General features: G+C 42.3%; 1 protein-coding gene across 4 annotated transcripts in view; it reads right to left on the bottom strand.

Annotated features, from left to right (window-relative positions):
• EXT1 (exostosin glycosyltransferase 1) overlaps positions 1-15,286 on the bottom strand; it is a 261,890-nt gene that overhangs the window by 159,761 nt on the left and 86,843 nt on the right. The gene's annotated exons all lie outside the window — the stretch shown is intronic.

The following is a 15,286-nucleotide window of genomic DNA, read 5'->3' on the forward strand; positions in this document are numbered from 1 at the left end:
CCAGCTCCTCTACTCCCTGGCTGGGTGGCCTTGCCCAAATTAGCTAACCTTTCTTCACTTGTGAAAGGAAGGTAATAGCACCAACACCCCCGGGCCCTGAGACAGGAGAGAACATATGTCTTGTGTAACACAAAGCCCAAGACAGACCAGGCCCTTGGCAAACGTTCATTCGCTTTCTCCTCATCCTTTCCGCAATTCTGGAATGAGAGCCTGGCACCTAGAAAACCAGCTGGATTGTAAAGGAGAATGTGAAAAACCAAGAGTAACGGAACAGCACCATCATTCATAGAGCTGGGTGTTCTAAATGTAGCGTTTCGCAGAATTATTTATAAATCACGGAGTACCTTTCCTCGGGGTGGCAAACAACCAGATTCTACACAAACACCTCCCACAACCTGAAACAATGCAAATGTAATCCAACAATGCCCAACCAGCAAGCCAGTATTTGATTCCAGTTGTAAAGAGGGGTGATTCTGGTTAAACTGATAGGAGCTGCTACACAATTGAACTCCAACACTTTGATCCCTTGGAGACTAGGGCTATAGGAAGTATAGGGGGTTCTGAAGATTTGTACCCCCACCCAACCCCTTCTTCACTCAGACATACACACTGTCTCATCATCTTTGTAGATTCATTAAATGTGATTAAACAATAGAACCCCACATATAGCCGTGCTGTAGTTTTACAGGCTCTTTTGAATTCCTAGTGCCATTCTGATCAATCCCCACACACAAAACACATCCCCTAACGTGCAAAAAATGCCCAAGTGACTAGGAAAACACAAGAATCTCAAATTTTGTGAGGTGTGGCTCAATACTCTTTCAATTCCAGGAACCAAAATGATAGGAAATCTCACATGGGGGACTGGAGGGAAGAGGGGGGCACTAGTTTTTACTCCTTAGTTCCTACTGTTTTCCTTGCTGCAGCCTCTCCTTCCTCATTCATTGTTCACAAAAACAGTACTGTTTTATATCTAGGAAGAAAAAGGGAAATATTCTTTATAACGTCACTAAAATTTTGTATTTATTATAGCTAGAACATAAACCCTCAGAGCTGAGTTTCAGAACACAACATAAAGCTACAAGGAGGTTTTCACTACATATTTCGGTTTTAAAAAATTATTTATTAGTTTGATTGCCACCGACCGTCCCTCCCCCAGTAATCCACCTCTGGGATTCCTTATTCATCCAGGCACATACAAAGTGTGCTTCTATTTCATCAAATGTTATGAAAATCTCCCCTGTCCCTCCTTCATTCAATGCTACATTATACTTACAAAGGAAAGGAAATTATAAATCGGTTTGTGTGTACAAAGAGAGACAGATGCATCAGCATTAGACAACATCAACCAGAACATCTCACCCAAGCAAAACCTTGCCATGAACTTGGGTATACCTCTAGAGCAGCGGTTCTCAACCTGTGGGTCGCGACCCCTTTGGGGGTGGAGCGACCCTTTCACAGGGGTCGCCTAAGACCATCGGAAAACACATATATAATTACATAATGTTTTTGTGATTAATCACTATGCTTTAATTATGTTCAATTTGTAACAATGAAAATACATCCTGCATATCAGATATTTACATTACGATTCATAACAGTAGCAAAATTACAGTTATGAAGTAGCAACGAAAACAATTTTATGGTTGGGGGTCACCACAACATGAGGAACTGTATTAAAGGGTTGTGGCATTAGGAAGGTTGAGAACCACTGCTCTAGAGGCTTCTAAAATGAACAATCTCTGCTCGCCTTGAGGACGGCTCTGAGTCAAAAAAAATGCATAGCATCATGGACCTGTCTCAAAGCCTTTCTACCAGGACCAAATAAGCTGAAATTCTGACAGACACATGGGATGCCTAGAGCTGCAAGCCTTGATTCCATTTGCCCGCCTGACCGTGTAAAGCACAGTGTCCTGAGGCGATCTATTGTCTTCCTGGCCCAGCGGCAAAGCCTTAGCCAGTGTAGGCGGGTATTGTTTAACTTCTTACTGGTCAATAACATGCCCCAGCAAGCAATAAATGTGCCCTGACCCTGCAGCTGCCCTTTAGCATGACATGCATCATTGATCTTACAGGTCTTTGGAAAATAGCAATGTGACTAAAGCTAAGCAGAGGCCAAGAGTCATTTCCCAATGCCTTCTTACGATTCCTTAGTAACTGTTAACTAGGAAGAGAGTACTTGGCAAATCATCATAGCATGGATGTGTTGGAGTTAGATTATCTTCATGAAAGGGAGGGAGGAGGAGAGAAGAAGGGAGAGGGAGAGACTGAGGCTCTACATATAGAAAGAATGTGATCTGACCCATATACAACAAAATCTCCTAGTCTAGATAATTAAAGTGGGGAGTCCAGTATATCCTAAAGGAGGGTGTCTGAAAGGGTAGATTAAGGAGGGAGAAATCATTCCCCATAATCCTATATGTTTTCTTCATTTGATAATAAAAACGCCTTTCATTCATGAAATACCTAAAATAAAACATGAAATGAGACTGTTCCTGGGAGGTCCTTGCCAAGTGAGTAACACACCGTACAGATGAGTAGTATCAACCTTTTGGCATTAGTAGAATATCATCTCATACATTGATTTTCTAAATTCCCTACTGCATACCTGCTTTATCATTTAAAAAAAAGTTTGCAGCTCCTATATATTGGTTTATTTTTTTTATTTTTTTATTTTTTTTTAAATATATTTTATTGATTTTTTTACAGAGAGGAAGGGAGAGAGATAGAGAGCTAGAAACATCGATCCGCTGCCTCCTGCACATCTCCCCCTGGGGATGTGCCCGCAACCCAGGTACATGCCCTTGACCGGAATCGAACCTGGGACCTTTCAGTCCGCAGGCCGACGCTCTATCCACTGAGCCAAACCGGTTTTGGCTATACTGGTTTATTTTTATGTAACATACATGTTCTACTCTACCAAAATAAAATATGAATTAACATATATTAATACTCAGGTTCTACTTCATAACATAAGCCAATGATTCAAAGATCAGCTTCAAAATTCAGAGATTTCCCCCAATGCTTGGAATTACTGAGGGCTTCTACTGTGTAAGAAAGCTATCAAAGATATGTGAATTTAAATAGAAGTGCATTTGGGGCAAATTAGAATAACTATGTCATCCTCCAATTTCATAAAAAACGTTCTACTGAAATTTACTAATATAGTGCTACTTTCTCAATGTCTATCAGTTCTTGAAAACTTATCAAAACAAATTTGATTTTTGTATTTTTAACAAATGAATTTTAAAAAGGAAACTACTGAGATTCTTGTTGGAAGAACCCTAGACAAAGTTAAAACAGTCATTTTTTAATGTTTTAAAGAGAAAAGAGAGAAAAAGAAAGTTGTTGGTTGGGTGAGTGTGAAGGGGCATACATATTTTTAGCAACAAAATCAAGCAGTGAAAGCATAGCCAAATAAACTATTTTCAAAATCATTTTTTCCTTAACCTTAATTCCATCAAAAAATAAGTTATTCTTTAATGTACTATTAGTTGTCATATTTACAGTAAATTAAAAATTTGTATGTCGCCCTGGCCAGTGTGGCTCAGTTGGTTGGGTTTTGTCCATACACAGAAAGCTTGCCAGTTCAATTTCTAGTCAGGGCACATGCCAGAATGTGGGCTCGATACCCGCTAGCTCTGGAGTGTGCTGGAGGCAGCAGATGGATATTTTGCTATCACATCAATATTTCTCTCTCTCCCTCTCCCTTCCTCACTCTCTAAAGATCAATTTAAAAAATGTTTTAAAAAGTCTATAAGCTTTCTAAAGTTACAAAGAGCCACTAAGAAATGAGTTTTGTTTTGTTTTTTCACAATGTACTCCTTAAGACAAGGTATGAGAAAATAAATGGAAAAGCAAAACACTAGTTCCCTTAAAAGCCAGGTAGCTTCATTGCAAACTCCAAGATTTTGCAGATTGTATCTACAATCTCAAAAAGAAAAAGAAAACAACCTCATGGATTTTTTTTTAAATTTCATTGACAGCAAATATTATTTAACCCATAATCAGACAGAAATGTTCTGGTCAAAATACAATTTGACCCTTGAACATCACGGATTTGAACCACACAAATCCACTAATAAGCAGATTTTTTTCAATCAATACTGTAAATGTACTTTCTCTTCCTCATGATTTTCTTAACTCTTTCTCTAGCTTACTGTCCCATAAGAATAAAGTATTTAATACATATATCATATAAAATATGTGTTAACCAACTGTTTATGTTATCATGAAGGCTTCTAGTCAACAGTAGGCTTTTAGTAGTTAAGTTTGGGGGAGTCAAAAGTATATGTAAATTTTCAGTTTCAAGAGGTGCCAGTACCCCTAACCCCACACCATGCAAGGGTCAACCATATGTATTTATTCTACTTTGCTTTCAATTTAAATTTTGCTCAATAAAAAACAAAACAAAACAAACAAACAAACAAAAAAATGGCAACTGGCTAATTATTAAACTTTTTAAAGAAAAATCCCACAGAAAAAATAGAGTTCATTTGAGATTAATCTCCACCGTAGCTAAATAATACATTTCATTTCCATATTTATTTACTTCACACAAAATATATTTTCATATTTTGTGTTCTTAATTATATTTTTGCTTTAAGCAAAAAGAACAGAAAAGTAAGATTACCACCACATTCTAACATGTTAACAAAATTTCCGATGAGTTGTGGATTAAACCTTGATTCCTAAAGCCCTTGAGGGCCCAGTTTGAAGAGGTTTTGTGCAGTTTAAACAGTTGGGCTGGAAAGACGTCCCTCAAAGAAGAGAGAGAAAACACACAAACTCCCAAACAGCAGAGGCAAAAAAAAAAAAAGTGAAGAAACCCACAATAATCCTAAGGAGAACTAACTATATATTTTATTGAACTTAAAAAAAAAGCTTTTTTCCGTTCTCCTCAACTAGAACGTAACTTCTACAAAGGGGAACTGACATGTAGGTGTGTACATATGTGAGCATATGTGTGTATGCATGTAGATATGTGTAAGCTTGTGTATTTTACTGTTGTATTTCCACAACCTGGCAAAGTAAAAGCTAAATAAATCGTTACTGATAGAATTAGCAAATGCAGGCAAGATGAGAAAGGTAGACAGACTAACAGGGGAAAGAGAAATTGTTTTGCCTGGGGATGAAGGGGCACTGAAACTCCGAATCTTTCAGGCATTACAGGGAGGAAAGTGACCGTGCAGCACAGTGTAGATGCCCAACTCAGCTCAGTCCATGGTGCAATCTTTCTATCACTTTTGCAACCACTTGCAATCATTATTCTTGAATCTGTGTCTGGGGTTTCGGTTCCTCAGCACTCTAAGCACCACCATCACTGTGAACTTCCCTTCCACCACAACCCCAGGAAATTCCTTTTGATTTACTCTCCAAGCAAGTCACCCCCTGCCTGGATGCAATTAGCCTATCCACATTCTCCAAGTAATACGCAATCTGCATTATTTATTGGTCTTCAGATATGCTGTTGATTTTAAGCAACAATATCACCTAAGGAGTTAGGGTAAAGAATTTTGACTTATAGGATCTGAGACCAGAATTTTTTTCTTAAGATTTTTAAATTAAGTTTTAGAAAGACAAAGGAAGGGATAGAGAGAAATATCACATGGACCCACTGCCTCCTGCAAGCCCCCACAGGGGATTTAGTCCACAACCTGGGCATGTGCCCTGACCAGGAATCGAACTGGCAACCTTTTGGTGCAGAGGACAATGCTCAACCAGCTGGGCCACACCAGCCAAGGCCTAAGACCAGAATTTTTCCTTCATGATAACAATGAGAGCTGCTGCTGCTTACTGAGCACCTACTAAGCACTGTGCAGAGCATTTACCGAATCATTCCCCAGGCAGATCTCGAAAGATGCTGTTATCCCACTTTTACGTGGGGATGGAGGAGACAACACCCTGAAATAACATTGATCTGCGACAGACCCTTGAGGTGGGGAGTGGCAGAGTCAGAACTCAAGGTCCATGCCCATGTTCCTCCCCAAAGGCACCTGTTTTATTGACAGCCAGGGATTTGTGTGCCTTTGGCTGCCCCAGCCTCATGGACTACAAAGCACTTAATAATGCTTCTCATGAGAGAAGGGCACCCCAGACTTGTTTGGAGCCAGACAGACTACTGGGGATTAGGCTCATGTCCTCACCCCGGAGGGTGCTCATTTACAGTGTTTGCGCCCACCCGATTTTTGGCTCGAGATCCCAAGCTCTGTATGCTACAACAGAGCAATTCAGGAATAGGCATTTCAACAATGACCAAAACAGCAGCAGCAGCAGCAGCAGCAGCAGCAGCAGCAGAAGCAGCTAATACCTAGGCACTACTTAGTATGTGCTGGGCTCTGTCCTAAGTATTTTTCACATGTCACTCTTTGAACTTCACAGCAACTCTATGGCATATGAATTTGTATTCTCCTGGTCTTACAGAGGAGAAAATTGAAGCCACAAGCAGTGAAACAAATGAATGATCTAAGGTCACAAACACTAGCAACAGACAAAGTCCGGATTTAAACCTGGTAGGCTGATTCCTGAGTCCAGGATCTTCAGCACTATACCTATTGATTGTCCCCTGAGATAATGGGCCCTCTTTGCACTTTTTCATCTAAATCAGATGCAAGTGAAGGCTGTAGGCTGACTGCAAGCTCTTCAACCAACAAAGGACCATCCAGGAAAACAGCAGCCCCACGTTTCTTCATTCACGGCAGAGAACCCCCTTACAAATTCAGTGGCTAATACATAGCACTGACTGACATGCTCCAATGCGACTATACAGTGGCTTTCAGTAAGTCTCCATTGAGCAGCATCTCTAGCTGACATCATGCAACACAACATCCCTTTTCCTCTACAGGTAAGAACACTGTTAAAATAATGTTAGCATGCACTTATTGAGGTGTGCACAGCTAAGCGCCCCATCAAAGTTGATAGGCCTCTGGAAAGCAATCTGTTATCCCTCTTCACATCTCTCCTGCTTCTTAGCCGCGCCCTTCAGTTCCCAGACCAGTTAGAGCCTCTCGGAGAATGAGGCTCCTGCAAGCTGTTGTCGGACTGACCCCAGGAACTTTCCACCAGTTCTGGAACATCAACAATGGGGGTCCCTCCACCTTTCCTGCTTCTGTTTGGAATCAAATATGTTAGAATCATTAACGTCTTGGCGGCAAAGAACCTGGGAATGCACACAGTTCTCTGTGGTTTGTGAGTACAACTAAAAGGGGAGGACGTCTGCATTCAAAAAACCTGGGAGATGCCAGCTCTGCCCTTCTGGTAGGCCACCTTCCTTTTTCAGAGCTGAATGGAGTTTTGGTTTGCTCATCTGTAAACTGGATATAACACCTCACCTACCTCTAGGAATGCTATGAGGGTCAAATAAAACCATGGGAGACAACTGTGGTTCGGTGGAGAAACTATCAGAATGAAGTCAGGTCACCTAAGTTCAGATTTCATGCTACCTTAACCCACTTCAGAGTGCAAGCTGGACTGATGTCATTTAACCTCTCTGAGTCTCGTTTTCATCCCTTGCAAAAAAAAAAAAATGACACACATCCAGTTCAGAGTTGCTTTATGGAGAAGAAACTAGAACCCACTTCTCCTCAAGCCCAGCCTATGCCACTGAGACAACAGCTGGCTGTGACTTTTGTGGTCTGAGGCAAACCAGAGAGTTCAGGTCTCAATTAAGGGGCATCCCCCACGCGGCTCCGGAAGACGGCTGCCAAGCAGAAATGCAAGGCTAGTGCTGCCGGCCTTCAAAATGTCCACCTCAGTGCTGAATCCAGATTTTTATGTGATGTCTCCCAAGTGTTAGAGTTAGCAATGACTTCACTTTGTTTTTTTGGTGTTTTTTTAAGTGTCAGATGGCCATAGAAAACATGTCTGCAGACAGGTTACATAAGAATTGCTCCGATCTCAATGTGAGAGAGAAACATTGATCGGTTGCCTTCCACACCCACCCGGACTGGGGATCGAACCGGCAACCTGGGCATGTGCCCTGGGGGAATCAAACCTAGGACCTTTCGGTGTCTGGGTTGATACTCCAACCAAATGAACCACACCAGCCAGGACCAATATGATATTTAATCAGACATATACTTAATAGGGTTGTTCCCAATTTTGTTATTAGAGGCAAAAGTGTAGTAAAAAAAAAGAATTTCGTCAAAGTATTTAACTTCTGCTTCAATCGCCTTATCTATCTAGAAATGAAAACACAATTAGTTCTACCTCACAGAGTTGTTTGAAGAATAAAATAAGCTTAAAATACATAAAATCCTTTATTCCTGAAACTGGCTAAGTAAATGCTCAGCAAGTGTAAGGTGGGATTATTACTAAGGACACAGGCCATCTCATACCTGAGTCAGTATATCTGTAGGAAAGCTCCACGGAGTGAAACTACCAGGACCTTTAAAGGAGACGGGAGAGGGATGGGAACGGTGGAAGTCCTAGAAGATTGGGGAATCCACATGGGAACGAGCTGGCCTGGGCTCTGCGGTGGGGAGAGACCGCAGGTGCCCAGAGGCCACGGCACAAGAGCAACTTCAGAAGTCGGGAAGTCCTTCCTAAATTAAGTGGCTCCTGGGCTGCTTTGGAAAAATGACCACACCTCCCAGATTCTCATACCCTTCTCTGTTGTTGTAAATAAACTACCAAAGTGTCCTAGAAATGCCAACTGCTTGGCAGCCAGACTCCATTTCCCAGATTACCTCTCAATCCTGGAAGAAACATCAAAAACTTGGCCAAGATCACAGGTCCCCATGTTCAGTGCTGGATAATGAGGCCGAGGCTCTGCTCCCAGAGGGCAGCTCAAGAAAAGGATGTTGCTAAGAGAGTGGGTCAGAGTGGGTAATGGCTAGATACTACTCGACCTGTGCAGACTCCATGATGGCAAGGAATACTGCGTACACCATCAGCGGGTCTACTTCTAGCTGCACCGAAAGAGCATTTAGTGCAAAACAAAGAAGGGAAGAGGCCGGTTTAGGAGGTGCCCAGGAGTTATGGATAAGTTTCAGGGCTAATAAGGTAGCTCCATGAACAGGAGAAGCTATAAAAGAGATAAGTTAGAGCAATCTTTGCTCTTCAATGTCTTTATTTGCCTATCAAGGGATGGGTGTTAGGATTTAGAGTTGGCTGGATACCTGTATATTTTCAGACTTTGTTGGCTTCTTCCCCCTCCCCCCAACCTCTACTTCACCTCTCCCCAAATCGCAGCAAAATAACAAGGGCAAAACAGCACTTTGACCACCAGCTGGGAAGATTTCCAACTGCAGCCGCTTGCAAAGAAAACCAACATAAATTTCACCTGAATGTGTAACACTGGCCTCCTGAAATCCATCTCACCCGTTTAGGAGACCTTTAGCGCTGTTTCTACTGGTATTAGCATTCGGGACCATCAGGAGCCGATTTACAGAGCACAGTACTTTGCGGGAGCCTTCCATTACCTTGGGCTGAAGGCATCCATTCTCCAGGGCAACAGAGCAGCCCCCAAGTGGTATCGGGATCCGTGGAACTTCATGAAAGTTTTAAGAACTCTCTCAACTCACGTCTCACTGTTTCTCACTCACCATCTCAGGCATCAGTTTCTCCTCTGGCTAGAAGCTACTTCCGTGGTGGCAGACTCTCATGGTACCAAGGTTTAGGGTAACACTCCAATGGGGGAACAGCATTAATGAAAAGGGCATTCAATTCTATTCTATCTGGTAACATGATGCTGGGAGGACAACCGTAGAGTAAGGGAGAGGAGGGGTAAGGAAAGTGAGAGCCAAAAAGATACACACAAAAAATATGTATTCTCAGTGGGGGAAGATGTGCCCGCCCAGTTATGGGCACTTGTCAGCTCTAGCAATGCAGCCACCTCCTCAGAGAGGTCCTCAGTGGCCACCACAGCTAAGTCCCTCAGATCCCTTTTCCCTGCCTGATTTTTCAAGATGATACCTGACATTAACCGCACACTCTACCTGCTGCTCTGTCCATTAACCACCTCCCTGCCTAGAATGAAGCTACACAGGGGCTTGAATCATGCCCATCCCATTAACACTCCATCCTCCAGGGCTTGAAGAGCACCTGAAATACAGCAGGCACCTCATTAAATATTTGTTATAAACATTAACGAATGAATAACTGGGATTAGGTAATCACTATTTTTTTCACTTAAGATTTTGCCTGTAAAATGAGATTTCTATAAATCAAAGTTCATTGCCCACTACTATTATATTATAATGTGAAGATGGCGGGTGGGGGCAAGGGAGCATCGAGCAAATACTGCATGGAAGTCACCATGCCTTGCATTTTATATACAGGGGGTCCCAAAAAATGTATATATACTTTGAATGATTATAAAGTCAGTGTTTATCAACATACAGTTCATTTTCAAAATTTAAAATAATCTACAGAAACGAACAATTTTTTTTGTCCATGCCTGTTTTCAAACTTATGACAGTTCTGGTCCAGGCACTGCTGATACTTCGAAGCAACGGAATCCGAAACATCAAGAATCATTTCGTTTGATCTGTGTGTGCTTTCAATTCATCAACCCTTGCCAGTTTTGTACCATATGAACTGTCCCTTCTACGAATCTTCATAAAAAGTCTAGTGGATAAATTTTCTTTGTTCAAAGCTTAATCTGGCTTCACCCATTATTTCAAATCAGTGAAACCTGAAAAGGAGTGAAAAGTAAGCAACTTATCAGCTGTTAAAGTGTTTATACATTTTGGGGGGTCACTCTGTGTCCCCCAAAATGTACACACACTTTGAATAATTATAAAGGCAGTGTTTTTACTCCAACTTTGTTTTCAAACTTCCAGTGGCATTTAGAATGAATTTCCTTTGTCCAAAGCTTAGTCTGGCTGAAAAGAAAGAAACATCAATTGAGCTATCAGCTGTTAAAGTGTGTATACAAGCCGGGCTGGCGTGGCTCAGTTGTTGAGAGTCAACCTATGAACCAGGAGGTCATGGTTCAATTCCCGGTCAGGGCACATGCGCAGGCTGTGGGCTCCATCCCCAGTGTGGGGTGCGCAGGAGGCAGCCGATAATGATTCTCTCTCATCATTGATGTTGCTATCCTCCCTCTCCCTTCCTCTCTGAAATCAATAAAAACATATTTAATAAAAAAATAAAAGCAGCTCCTCTCTCTGGACTTTCCTGTGGTTTCACCATGGTTGGCATGTCCCCAGTTGCAATTCCTCTGCTATTCCCAAGTAAACTTGTTTTTTAAAAAGTGTGTATATATGTTTTGGGGACACCCTGTATAATAATCCACTTAATTCTGTGTTTCATTACCATTTACTAATTTAAAAGACAAACTGGCAGATGTAGACTTTCAAAAGCTCTCACCAAAGAACCTTGAAGTGCGTGCCAGATGCTGGCTTTAGGGCCAAAGCCATGCTGCAATCATCGAGTTCAGAGGCTTGCCGGCAGCTTCCGCTGTATACAGAGGATATAAGACGGTGCTGCCCCTGGGCTGAGGTCTAATTCCTGACAAAGTCACTGTGGCTTCCCAGTTTGCCAGAGGCATCAAAAGGCACTTCTCCCCAGCCGGTGTGGCTCAGTGGTTAAGTATCAACCCATGAACCAGGAGGTCACTATTCCATTCCCAGCCAGCGCACATTCCTGGGTTTCGGGCTTGAGCCCCACAAGGGGGTGTGCAGGCGGCAGCCACTCAATGATTCCCATTATTGATGCTTCTATCTCTCCCTCTCTCTGAAATCACTAAAAACTTTTTTTTTCTTAATAAAAAGGCACTTCTGATGTGACCCTGTGTCTGGGAAGCTACTATTACTATGCCTCAGACTAGAGGGAGTAAGCTGCTGGCCCTGCCCACACAGCCCGGATTTCTTCACTAGCACACCGGGGCAGAGCTCTCAAACTCCTTCCAAGCAGTGGGCCTCCCTGTGCCGACAACAGATCACTACACGGCCACTTGACAAGGCGGTCGGCCACCGGAGGGCTCTGCCCAGCGAAAGGGCTTTAGGCTTTGGGGGCAGCACAGGGCAGTTAAACAGGACTGTGGGATAGAGGCACCTGGCTAAAATCCCAGCTCTGCCTGTCACTACTGGGGTGGCGTCCACCCCTTCTCTATCACCTTCCGCATCTTTGAAATGGGGGTGAGAATAATTACTGCCTCACAGGCAGCCTGTAAGACTAATGGATGTAAACTGCCAGGCACATAATGGGCACACAGTCTAACATTAACCCAAATATAATTACTATTTTTCCTCACAAAAACTTTTACTCCAGGAGGTGTTTTGTTTTGTTTTTTAACTCATTCATATTAATCTGACTCTAATCCTTCCCAAAATAACAGGCTTTTCCTACGTTTGTGGTAGCAGAGTGGTGGCCTGATTCTTTCTATCATCGCTAAGAAGGTACCTGACCCTGGCTGTCTCCCTTGTCTGTAAAATTAAGCAAAGGAAAATATCCAGGTTGTGGGTGAAGAAAGTGTGAGCTACCTATGTGTTCGTTGATTTAAGACAGACCCTATTCCTACCTGAGCTGTTTTACTCACATAGGAATAGAGGACGAGGGTAGATAAGCCATTCACTCTAGCCCAGAGAGAAGAGGAGAGGAGAGAAGAGGAGAGGAGAAGACACGGATGGTGGGACAGAATGTGGTACTTAGAAAGAATGAGGCAATGGACTTGGAGTCAGAAGGATATGATCCTACAACCTGAAACCCACTCCCCATATATAGAGTTGTCAGATTTAGCAAATAAAAATATAAGGACACCCCATTAAATGTGAATTTCAGATAATGTTGTTGCTCTTTTAGTATAAGTATATCCCATTAAGTTTTTTTTTTTAAATATAAGTATAGCTCACTCAATTTTATGAGTATGTCCCAAATACTACATGGACCATACTAAACATATCCACTGTCTATCTGAAATTTAAATTTAACTGGGCATCCTGTATTTTATCTGGTAAGTCTAAGCCATGTAACGACCTTATGAGATTTTACCTGATGTAGTAAGAAGACCATGGATTTGGGAGTTAAACAGAGCTGTGTGTGAACTGCAGCTCAACTACAAACTAAATGAGTAATCCAGCACCTTGAACTAACTGACTCTCACTTTCCATATATGTGAACGGTGATGACAATACCTCATAGGGCTGTTCTATGGGGTAAATTAAATAAAGATAATGAAAATACTACCGATATTGATGATGTTTCATTTATTAAACAATAATCAACAAATGTTAATTTCCCTTGCTCTTTGAGCCTCAAATATTTCCAACCTGTAAAATGGGCTTAAAGGTATTGGTAATAGAATTCAAATATATTTTCTGATAAGAATGATACTTTAGCCTTCTTCCCGCTGATCTCTGGGGAAATCTTAAGAATTTACTCAGTTGGCAAAATACATTCTCTCCCATTAAAAAAAAAAAGGCATTTTTTTGGTCTGCCTAGTTTTGATACATAAATGCAGTTGGTGAGAAATTGTCTTGAGTTTTCTCTCCAGAGTTAAAATACTCTCCCCCTAACATTCCCTAAACCAATATTTCCTTAAAATGTGGTCTGAGGATGTCAGTATTAGAACCACCAGGAGTTCCAAAGGACGTTCCTGGACCCCAACTGCAGTCTTCCCAAATCAGAGCTCCTGGGGTGGGGTCCAGAGAGTATCCTTTTTAATAAATCACCCAGCACACCGAAGTTTGGACACCATCCCCCAGAAACCTCAGCCCCAAGCCCAGGCTACACTGGCAGACTCACCTTTCCCAAAGTTAACATCTTCAAAAAAGTAAATAAATGGGCCCTGAATATTCTGTGAGGGCAGGAATGGCAAAGCCTAGAGTGACACAGGAATGGGAGTCTCAAAGCTCTTATATGAGGAACGGATCAGCCCATCTAACACTCTGTTTTGGAGCATTTGTGTCAAATTGGCATTTCAATTTCAAGGCCGTACATAAAACCCCATTCAATTATTTAGCACAGTACAGATTTTACATAACTCTTGAAGTTACTGACTCAATTCATTTTCCTTCAAACTACAAGACAGATTAATCTAAAATGAATTAAGACAGGCAACCAGAAGCAGTGTTACCACAGCCCGTAAACAGTCCTTAAACTGCTGGATCAGTAGGCAGCTTACGATCCTTGAGAGCACTGGATGCCACATCTGCTCGACAATCGTGGGCTCTCAAGCTGAGGATTTAGAAACCGTGTTTGTCCACAATAACAAGAACTCAGGAGAGGGGGTAATGCTCAACCCAAGCTCTTACTTTTACCGATAAGTATCACTTCTTCCCCCGCAAAGAGAAATGGTGAAGACGACTCGGGTGCCAATATTTCAAGTACAATAAAATGTGTCCCACATTTCTGTAATATAACACTGCCAAGCATTTAATGTTATTTGTAAAACACCATAAATTACACCTTATTGCTTAGAGTCTAGCAGAGAATAAAAACAGAGAGACAGTGATGTGATAGGCTAAGAAGTATTACATGAGGGAGTTTTACTGTGAAAAGGAGCATCAAAGCCAGATGTTGGAGAAAGAAACATCATAGGAGATTTCCTGGGGAAGGTAACATCTGAACCAAGAAGGAAAAGGAGATGTTATATGTGTAAAAAGATACCCAGAACTCCAGAATGTGGTCTTATTTGGAAATAGGATTGTTGGAGATACAATTCGTTAAGATGCTATCATACTGGAGTAGGTTGGGCCCTTCATCCAATATGACTAGAGTCCTTATGAGAAGAGGAAAGACACGGCATGGAGAATGCCATGTGGAGACAGAGGGGCACACAGACACAGAGGGGAGGCAGCCCCATGAAGGTGGAGGCAGAGGCTGAAGTTTGGCTGCCACAAACCACGGATCTCCTGGGGCCACCAGAAGCTGGAAGAGGCACAGGGGTAACGTGGCCTGGCCAACACCATATTTTTGGACTTCTAGCCTTCAGATCTGTGAGAAATTAAATGTCTGTTGTTTAAAGCCATGCAGTTTGAGATTTTATTATGGCAACGCTAGGACACTAATACAAGAGGAGTGTGGGGAAGGGGTAAGATCCCGGCCTGGGTCAGCCACAAGTGAAGAGCTGGAGATAAAGAAGGACACCTTGGTTCCCAGGAAGCACAGGAATTCGGTGTGGGGGATTCCTGAGAGGGGGGGGCAGGCAGTGGCTGGAGGCAGCAAAGGCCATCTCTGCTCTGTGTCATGCCAACCAGAAGGGTCCATTCTAAGGAGCTAAACCCAACCTCCAGCCAGGCGAACAAGAAGCATGAAAATGCTCCCAGTAAAAATTAACCTGCGACTGAAACACGCCGTTATGGAAGAGTGCTCTCAAAAATCATCAGTATTTACTGACGGC

This window comes from Myotis lucifugus, unplaced genomic scaffold, assembly GCF_000147115.1.
Source record: "Myotis lucifugus unplaced genomic scaffold, Myoluc2.0 scaffold_17, whole genome shotgun sequence".
NCBI lineage: Eukaryota > Metazoa > Chordata > Mammalia > Chiroptera > Vespertilionidae > Myotis > Myotis lucifugus.